The sequence below is a fragment of the Pagrus pagrus genome (genome assembly GCF_965226575.1).
Source record: "Pagrus pagrus genome assembly, chromosome: 16".
In the NCBI taxonomy this organism is placed as follows: domain Eukaryota; kingdom Metazoa; phylum Chordata; class Actinopteri; order Spariformes; family Sparidae; genus Pagrus; species Pagrus pagrus.
Window position 1 is genome coordinate 9,278,988 of NC_140200.1, and position 10,476 is coordinate 9,289,463.

Below are 10,476 nucleotides of genomic sequence, written 5' to 3' on the forward strand. Positions count from 1 at the left end.
TGTCACTAATATTTTCATGAAACTTTATTCTGAGAACAGTATTCACAGCAAAAGGAGGCCTACAGTGAAGGAAGATTGAGCGATACAGTGCATACATTGTGCAAGACAAATGAATATTAAAGAAAGAAAGACAAGAAAGTAGGCTACAAACAAATTATTCTGTAAAATCTATGAACTTATATGAGGGACAGTCTTTGACTATCTATAACTAATCTTTCAAACCATCCTTCCCTGCATCACAGAGCAGCAAATGTCTATTTTAAATCAATAGATGTCAAAAAGTGTCAAAAATATTTTAATGCAAATATGGTCTTCGAACGCATCATCTCCAATCACCTGTTCTACAAATCACAAACCAAATACTCAAGTCCGGTTTATACAGGAAAAACATATTTTCTTATTAACAAACATTACTGATACGCACAGATTTTTTTTGAAGCATCACAAAACTATAACTTCAATGTAGTTGTTATCCGTAGTGTCATACTAATAGTTGAATACTTAAATTCAGCTGTGACACATTTGAAATCTCTCTCAATTGTGGAAAGTGACAATATCATGGTGTAAAACAATCACATCCAAAGTAAAATCTCATCCACCTGAAAGTAGAGAATATTATTTGCAAAAGTATCACAAGTAAAATTACTCATAATGCAGCAAAATGACTCCTTTGAAGGTAATATTTACATGTTGTTGTGTGTGTTTTTTGTGTGTGCGCAAGCTGCTCAAAGAAAATTCCCCTTAATAAAGTTGTCTGAGTCTGAAAACATACAGTGGCGGACTTATGGGCGGACTCAGGATGTTTAAGGAGCAGGGTCAAAAAAAAGAGGGCACAGCTGTTTGCGGTGGGGCACCAGCGCACAAAAAATTATTTATGTAATGTTTATTCTGATCTGCAACGGGTTACTTGTAGCTGAAAAACAACACATGTTCAACTAAAATGGCACTCTTTTGAGTGTATACCTCCACCAAGGCCCAACAGTCCCCATGTGTACTCTCTCATAGATACCAGACACTTAAATACACCTGATATTTTTCACTAAAATCCAGGTATTATTGCCTGAGAAATTAAGGAAAATGTCAAAAACCCACCTTATCATGCAACATTAAAGAAAGTGAGAAAATATTCCTGGATCCGTCCTTTTATCTGGAACTACACCAAAAATGAATTGGGTCTATTCTGAGCTGAGACCCATCATCCATCCAAGTTCTGTGGAAATCTGTTCAGTAGTTTTTGTGTAATCCTGCCTACAAACCAACCAATCCACATTTAATGGATGAAAACATGAAAACCCTCATTGCAGAGGTAATAAACACGCAGCTTTAATGTTCTGGGCAGCATTATCTTAAATGGGGGTCATCTTCATTAACATGTCCTTCTACACTCCGTATTAACAATGCATTGATTTTCAGACTTGTCACCGTGGCATCTTTTATTCACCCTGTCCTCTCTGTCCTCTCTCTCCTTGCAGTATGCGGCGCTGCTCTCTCTGCCGGAGGGTTTGGAATAGCTGTGTGGAACAGTGACAGCTGTAAAGGAGTTCAAGTCTGGGTCAGAACGAAAAACCAAACCACACCCACCATCCAGCAGAGCACAGCAGTGTCAAGGGCAAGAATCCGCACAACAGGTGCCTCTGGGGCTCAGATATGAATGCATTCAGACAGTAGCAGGCAGTGGTAAGCTTCAGCAGTAACAATGGTTTCACTGTTCACTGGGCTCTATGTGATCATTAACACTGACTTTTTAAGACCCCTCCTGCACTGAAACCATCACCTCCTCCTCCTCCTCCTCCTCTGCCTCCATTCGCAGCCTCGCCGGGCCGCCTCGCTGTGTGCCAGTGTTTGGAAACATAAGCTCCGGGCACACAGGTGGCTCTGTGGCATGCTAATGCAGAATGTCTCTTCAGGGAGTCAGAGGTGATGAGGGAAAAGTATCAGATATGTTATGGCAGCAAAGGAGCTAATAATATGATTCACTGTTATTGTTGTCACTGCGGGTTATAACATAATGATGATAACATGACGACTGCTGTGCTTTGTTGATGTTTATAGTCATCAGTTTAATCTTTTAGAGTCGGAGTGACACGTTAAGACAAAGATACTTGACCTGAACATGCATATGGAGGCACCTGCGTGTTTTGGGATGCCATTTTCGCAGTTATTTTTTTAAAGTTTTGTTCATGAGTTGCAGCACGCCCCCTGGCCAGCCAGAGTTCCTTGAAGTTCTTCCTTAACACCAATACATCACTGAGGTCAGAAGACGGAGAAGATTTTACGGCAGGGCCTTCTCGGTCATTATAGTACGCACTGAGGAATTTATTGCTTCAACTGACTGCATTTACTATCAACATTTGTCCCTTCAAGTGGTTCAAATTCAAGTAAAATGCTTTTAGATTTACAGTACAGTACAATATTTGAGTAAAAGTACTAAATTACAGTCTAACAGCAGGGTAAGAAGTAGTCTAGTCTTGTCTTTCTTGAGTAAAAATATTTAAAAATAAAAATATTCTATTACAAGTCAAATTCCAGCATTTAAAGCCTACAGAAAAGTAAATAAATATTATCATCAAAATGCACCGAAAGGTCCAGTGTGGGGGATTTAGGGGGATATACTGGGAGAAATGAAATGTGACATTCATAATTCATGTATAATTACCTGAAACTAAGAATCGCCTTGTCTTTACCTCATAATAAGTCTCTTATATCTACAGAGGGAGCAGGTCCTCTTCCATGGAGTCCGCCATGTTGTTTCTACAGGAGCCCAGAATGGACAAACACTTGCTCTAGAGATCTAGAGAGATCTGCAACCACACAGCTGCCACTAAAACTTATTTTACAGATCAGGCAATATTCTGTGTTTTTGCTACCGTCAACAAATCCCTTTGAGAAGTCCAGAAGCGTCCACGTGTTCCCATGTCTCTCAATGCTTTGAGGGGTCTGCTACATTTTTATAAAATACTCAGTCATTTCCTCAAAGAGCTAAGTACTGTAGTTTTTAGCAAATCTTACCTAAACCTGAGTAAATATAGCATTTGTTGGGGATCATTTCCAGATGCTGACTTTGTGCTAAGCTTGTTTTTGCTGCTCCAACATTGAGAGTGTATGTGTTATTGAAAAACGTGCCTGTCAAGATTCGTCCGTGCACGCGTGCCCTGGCAATGTCATGTAGTATCTCTCCTCTGTCGTCCGCCTTGTTGCTGTGGTTTACCAGCAGTTCTGTCTCCGTCCACCAGGGGATTCATAACACAAACTATCTGATGCTGCATAAAATATGGATTGTCATGTTCAAAACCCCTAATGAGTGTTTATATTCGACCGGTGTGGCACTTTTACCCAGAACATCTGAAGCTGCTTGACTACCCAAAGAGCAAATATTGTGATTTAACCTGCTGCCAGGGACGTCATTTTGACTGAAGCCTATTTTTAGAGGCTGCTCTTTTGATGAGGGATGAAGTGTTATAAAAGCTCTGATGACTCCCACTCCCTCCTGTCCGAGCATCCCACCCTAATGACCAAAGTCCCCACCCTGAGAGCTTGCTGTGCAAATGGTTGACATGGCATGCTTTGATCTTAAAGGCCTCCTCCTCCTACTATCTCATTATAGAAATCTTCGCCCCACCTCTTGTCTTTTTTATAATGTCTAGAATATTTATCTTTCCCCTGATGATCATGAAGTCCACATTCTTGCAGCGGTGACCTCTGAGGTCAGAGTGCTGTTGACATCACTTCTGTGAGTAATGGTTAGCAACGACTCGTCTCTCTATTTGTTCACCTTTTGACTCGGAGGGGCGGACACCTGCAAGACAAAGAGATGGGACAGCGGAGCACAGGAGGAGAAACGGGGGAGTTATTTGGTTTGGGTAGCAGGTGTGTGGGGTCTCCAGTGTTATTTGTGTGTGTGTGCTGTAAAGGGGCGGTCACTGAATCCCATCCAAGCTCAGCGGGAGTCCACAGTGTTCACCGAGGTGTGAAGTGGCCCGGGCCAGGAGTGGATTATAAACCCGGCGCGCATTACAATAGAGGTGAGAAGCAGCAGGGGCCCCCACGGTAAAGCTCAGCAAACAGGACAAAATGCATAAGAACATCCCATGCGCCTCCTTAAAGAGCTCTTTTGTATAGAGACCTGCTGTTCGAAATGATACACAATCAAGCCTCCTGGAGGAAGAAGAGTAAAGGTCACAGTGGTGCTTAAATGGGTCCTCAGCATGTCATTAAAGACAGGTTAGACTGGAAAACAACACAGGTTAGATAACATCACAAAGGCTATTTAAGTTTTCACACACACTTTCAAATGTTGTGGAAATGACAGTGGTTTTAACTTTATTTGACCAAGTGTGTAAAATCTCTGTTAAATAGGCAACATGCTGATTTAAAGTTAAACAAAACCTCACAGTGATTTAGATTGTTAAAGGTGCACTACGTAGTTTTGGGGAAGACATTTTAATCAGAAAAGAAAAGATATTTATTAAATAAAAATGTTTTGATTTTGTATTAATACCTCATCAGTATTGTAAATATTACCCTTTGAATTTCTTTCACAAACTACACAGTGCGCCTTGGAGATGAACTTTATTGATCAAATGCAGAGAAATGAAGAAGAAACGTAGACTTCACCCTTTAATGCTGGCTTTTATCTAATGTGTGTTTATTTCAACTTGCATTTTTACTGTTATTTCTTATTTAATTATTGATTTAATTATGTTATACATTATTTTATTCTTTTAAATGTTTTTTGTTTAAACTCAAGTTCTTTTTAACTTCTTTTATGTTCAGCTCTTGGGTTTGCATTTGATGTGTGACTTATGCTACATAAATGAAGTTTAGTTGATTGATGTGTGAAACTGAAAGCAGCAAACACAGAAACACAGTCTAGAGCAGTGTTTCTAAAACTTCTTCACATCAAGGACGCCTACACTGACATGAATAAGACCGCGGACCCCAACTTGATAAGAATTTTGCTCTTAGATATTTCTTTTACACAAAGTCTGAGACACCCATGACCAAAGTAGTCATACATTCTGTCACTGTGTTACTTAATATAATAAAAAATTCTTCCCTTGGACCCCATTTTGAGAACAACTGCTATACAGTAACTTTACATGAATAACTTAAAACAAAACTAGAGCACCATATTCTCTATAAGCATCGCCGGTACACAGAGTGAAGAATGAAAAAAACAAAAGGGACTAAAGTGTTTAAAAAGATGAACAAGGACCAAATCCACCGAACAAGAAATACAAATATGGGAACACACGGGCGGAGAAAATGAGTGGCTGATGTGAATTTCTCAATAAAGTTGGGGGAGAAAAAACCTCTTCTCTTATACTCCCAGCAGAGTAGATGTGATGAGAACATGGTGTGGAAGAGGTGGAAGACTAAACGCACATCTTATCGGATCACTATATTAAGCATCCCATGTGAGGAAAAGTTGTAAAGAAAACATGTCTATGTAACCACAGCTAGTCATCTGATCCATGATTTATATAAAAATAATATGTCGCTGCTCCACTGACATGTCGGACTGGGCGTTGTCGGACTGGGCGTTGATTTTGTTGACCCATAAGATTTTTGTGGCATGACCTAAATGAGGTTCAAATTCCAGGTCATACACCTGTAAGTGCTCGGATATGAAGTTATTTTTGGTGCAGTAAGTCAGTCACCGCCATTTTCAGATCTTTATTTTTCTTTCCAGTGGCACCACAGGGCCAGTGGTTTCCCTCATATTTGTTGTAGAGTGATTCAAATTCACGGACTGTAAAAGAACCGTACCGGGACACAGAAATAACCATGACAGTATAACGGTTTTACAAAATAACCTATAAGAACCTATTTAATTCCAGTTATACATGAGATGTGTTGAGATGAGATGACACGTTTACCTTCCACCCCCGTCCCTCCTGAACATGATCTAAACGTGGCATTTGTGGGATGTCACTCAGGGTGAGTACATTCGGGGAGTGTTTGGACACGCACAAAGGGCAGTGATGGCATGGCTGGCATGCTTCAGTGGATTTCACGAGCGTCAGCTGCGGAGGGCATCAGATAGTGTAATAACATGACAGAGGTCAATCTTCAGAGTGCTCTGCTGAGACACGTGAAGACAGGAGCAGTGGCCTGATGGGTGAGGGGCAGATTCGTAAGGTTGTTTATGTGCATCTGTGCACCAACATGGATTGTAAATAAGGTTTGTGAGACATAATTATAGGGTTATTGAATTATTATTGCCTAATAACATACCACAGAGGACATTTGAGAAGAAAAGTACACTTAGAGAGGTATATTACGACTTTGTTAGATAGTAAGCTGCGGAGAGGTGACAGGGAATGAGGTAAAAGAGAAATAAGGGGGGGAATGCATCAAAGGTCTCTGGCCAAACATGAGCAGGGGCTTACAGTCAGTGGTCTCTCCCTGCATTGCGGGAATATGGGCAGGTCGCATGGAAAAAGCATGTGGAAGAGTCAAAAATGACATTAAAGGATCAATTCAACAAAATAAAAGAAAACAGGAAGAGAAATTGACTGTTTTCTCAGGACTGGTATGGATTACCCGTGTCAAAAGAGACAGCGTATCTGGAATGAGATGAAAGAAGAAACTATCCGTGTGGCTCAATACCGTTCACACACAGCAAAATAGTCAATAAGCATTTTCTGTGAGAGCAGCAGCCCTCTGAAATATCCCAGCTATGTTAATTGGAAACTGCAATGCAAGCAGTATTTTGAAAAATCTAACTTGAACACACAGTCTGTATGACTTTGCTGTTTGGGGTCACTCGATCAAAACAATTACAACAAAAGACGTAGTACGATGACGTGCTGAAGCAGCAACCATCATACCGATGAAAAGCTATCAGACAGAAATGTTCACAGACAAGGTAACGTTTTAAAGTCTTATTCATGTTATGTTTAGTCACGATTGCTGACTTATCATCAGATGTTTTGCCAGGAGTTATAGCAACAGGCCTTGAACAAAATTACAAAATTAACATTATGGATAATGTACGTACACAACAGACAGTTTATTGCTAAAATGTTACATGTCGAATCTTTACATTGTCTACTGACATATACTCATGAGTGATCATTTATTATAGAAACTTCTTTACCTTGTTTATAGTGTTTCATATTTGTCTGATTGTATTGGTTAAGGTCGTTAAACAAAGCACGAGTCTTGTTTTTCCTGTTCGGACCTAGACCATGCATAATGTAGCCACAGGTGCAAATTAGCGGCTAAGCTAACCCCGTCACATTCAAATTGATACTTTTAAATGCCGACAAGGGTTGTCCTGTAAATAAATAACAAAAACAATAAAGTAGTGTTGTGTGTCTGTCATGATCTGGATGAACTGTCTCTTTAACATCATAGTATGACTTCACATATCATTTACATACTTTGCATTCTGCGTAAAATTTGCAAATTCTTTGCAAAGCGACACGACTGGATCCCGTTTCTGTTTGCAGCAAACACAAATTACGATTCCATCGACACTAAACGAGGCAAATGGCGCTTAAGTGTCATCGAAGCGGGCCGCGCTTCTTGTCAGTTTAAAGGCATGAAAGAGGGAGCGCAGACAAACATCCACTCATGCCTCCCTTGAAAATGCTCTCATGCGCACACTCACTCTCACACTCACACGCCCGCCTGTGTGCACACAAACAAACATCCTCCCTCGCCACATACGAGAAACAGAGGGGGGAGGGGCAAAGAGAGGATGATGTCACCTCTGTAGACAGCTAAGCCGAGGCTTGAGATAATGGTGACATTTCAGGGAAGGTGATGTCATTCTTCCACTGCTACCTCCCCTCCTCCCTTTCTTTCCCCTCCTGTCCTCCCTCCCCTCCTCCCTCCCTCCCCTTCCCTCCTCATCATCAGCGCAGGTGGCCGGCCAGTCTCTTTGAATCACAGCGCAGAAGAATTAGCTTTTGAATAGGCAGGCAATGTGAACCCAGCCCCCCGTGCTGTGCTCGTAGCTGCGATGTGTGAGACTCTTAATGTGTGTGGGTGTCATGTGTTTGAATGTGGGTGTTATGTGTTTCTGGACGTGGGTGTGTGTGTGTGTGTGTGTGTGTGTGTGTGTGTGTGTGTGTGTGTGTGCGTTTGGCCATGCTTTCTCTTTTGTGCTTTTTAACTGGATTTTTTTTTTCTTTTTTTCCCAAGGATGTCTGCTTGTTGTTAAAGCATTTGTTTACATCACTCTAGTGTGAGCATGTGCATGGCCTTCGTGTGTGCATGCATGTGTATGTAGATGGGACTTCTGCCCTCTCCATCCCAGTTGCCCACTGAGACCAATCAAGCAGAGTTCTGCCAGGCTGCAGGGCTGGTTGGCACTGAGTCCCTCGCTGAGCTCCTCACCCTAAGGATCTGCTCATTTAATGTTTCCCTGACTTCACACAAACCCTATGTCTCTCCAGAAATGTATTATATTATGTAGTACAGCCAGTGGTTAAGGCTTAAAAGCTTTTATCCTCCCCAAAGCCTTATGCTGGCTGTAAAAATGAGCATACTGTGGGGCCGATTGAGAAAGAAGACACGTGTGCAAAAACATTTACCTTCAACAAAAACACTCCTGTACAGTATGTAAAGGCGACTTCACTTCCCAGAAAGTTTAATCCGAAGACTTACCGGGCATTTGCATATTATGGAGATTTGGTTTAACCTACTTCAGCACACTGGGCTGATTGCCACAGATAGTGATGCTTCAAAGCCCAGAGGCTGTTGTACCTCTAGTCTCACCGCTGAGCTCCAGGCTGCACACCGCCAGTATTTTTATCCCTGAAAAACTCACCGCTAGTGTGCTGCACTTTCACTCTGCCAAGTTCTGGTGTGCGCTGTCTTTCTTCCCCTGTCGAGAGGACTCAAAGCAGCGTGTGTGAGCTGTAAACAAGTTCCCACCCCCCACCCACACCGCCACACACTCACACACTCACAGTGCTGTATCTGGGCAAAAAGAGCTTTCTGAAACCATAAGCATCTGTCTTATCATATGATTGCTTTTTCGTATGTCACACACTTGAATCACGGGGCAACAGACGGCTTCCCTTTCACACCTAGAGGAAGTCGAGCAGAAAGCAGAGCACATGTTACAACTGTAGAAAAGAACAACTGTCCACGAATGTGTGCAGAACATGAAACATGAGCAATAACAAGGCAGCATGGCAGCTAAGCACTGCGGAAATGTAACACATGGCGTGCTGTTATTCACTCTCCGATCCAACGCACAAACTGTAGCTGTGAAAATTCATCATTTCTTTATTTATTAATCGTTGTTTTTATCATTCTTGGATTACATCATCTGAAGTCAACCCATTTAAAACTGGATAAAGTGCATTCAACACCAGCAAGTTGTTGGTTTAAGTTAGAAAAGTGTTTAACCTTCATGCTGAATATCTGTGGGAACATTAGCATGCATGTGAAGCTTGAGAAAAGTACTGCAAAGAGGAACTGTTTTATATTATGCTGCATAACAATGATAAAGTGATGTTTAGTACCCAGTGTAGAAATACTCTTGTTGCAAGTTCTGCATTATGAATTTCACTTATCACAACTATTGTGTAAGTATGTATTAAAGGAACAATTCACCCAAAAATGAAAATTCAGTCATCATCTACCCACCCCCGTGCTGATGGAAAGTCAGGGGAAGTTTTGACGTCCACAAAACATTTCTGAAGCTTCGCAGTAAAACAGCATTCTCCTGAACAATTGAAGTGGATGGGGACCTGTTTTAAAACGTTAAAAACAACCAGAAAAAAAAACATAAAATGGCTCCATACAGCTCGTCCAGCGTAATCCAAGTCTCAGGAAGTCCTAAAATCCCAAATTGACTTGACTTGTTTCTGAATTCTTCACTGTAGCTGCTAAGCTAAAAGTGTGAGCTAAAAGTGTGAGTGTGAAGTGGGTGCACAAGCTTGACCGCGCGTCGAGGGTGTAAATAATATTTTATAAGGAATGAATTTTTACTTTTGGATGAACTGTTCCTTTAAAAGTAAAATGACTCATCATGCATCGTGGGTCATTTCAGAATAATACAGTACATTATATTCCATTAGTATTGATGCATTAATATGTTCTTCTTCATATACTGCTGGGTAGTTTGTGACTTTCCCCCCTTTTGATCAATACAGTGTGATCTTAATGGTTAATTATACTCCAGAATGTGTATGTTGATGATCTTTTATTTTATTATTAATCTGAGTTAAAGTTATCAGTTAAATGTAAGCAGTAACAACTACAATATTATCTGAAATGTAGTGATGAGGAAGTATGAGATGGCAGAAAATGAATACACTAATGTAAAGTTTCGTAACAAAGTTGCAGGATCACCTTTCTTTTGAACAGTTATTCTTGAACAGATACATGTTTAGAGATAACGTGAGGTGTCAAAGAGCTCAAGTGTGCTCAGTTGAATCATGTTTGTCAAATCAAACGCACCCACCCTCACACACTGTTTTGTTAATCTCACTTGACCTGGTTTTACCACCG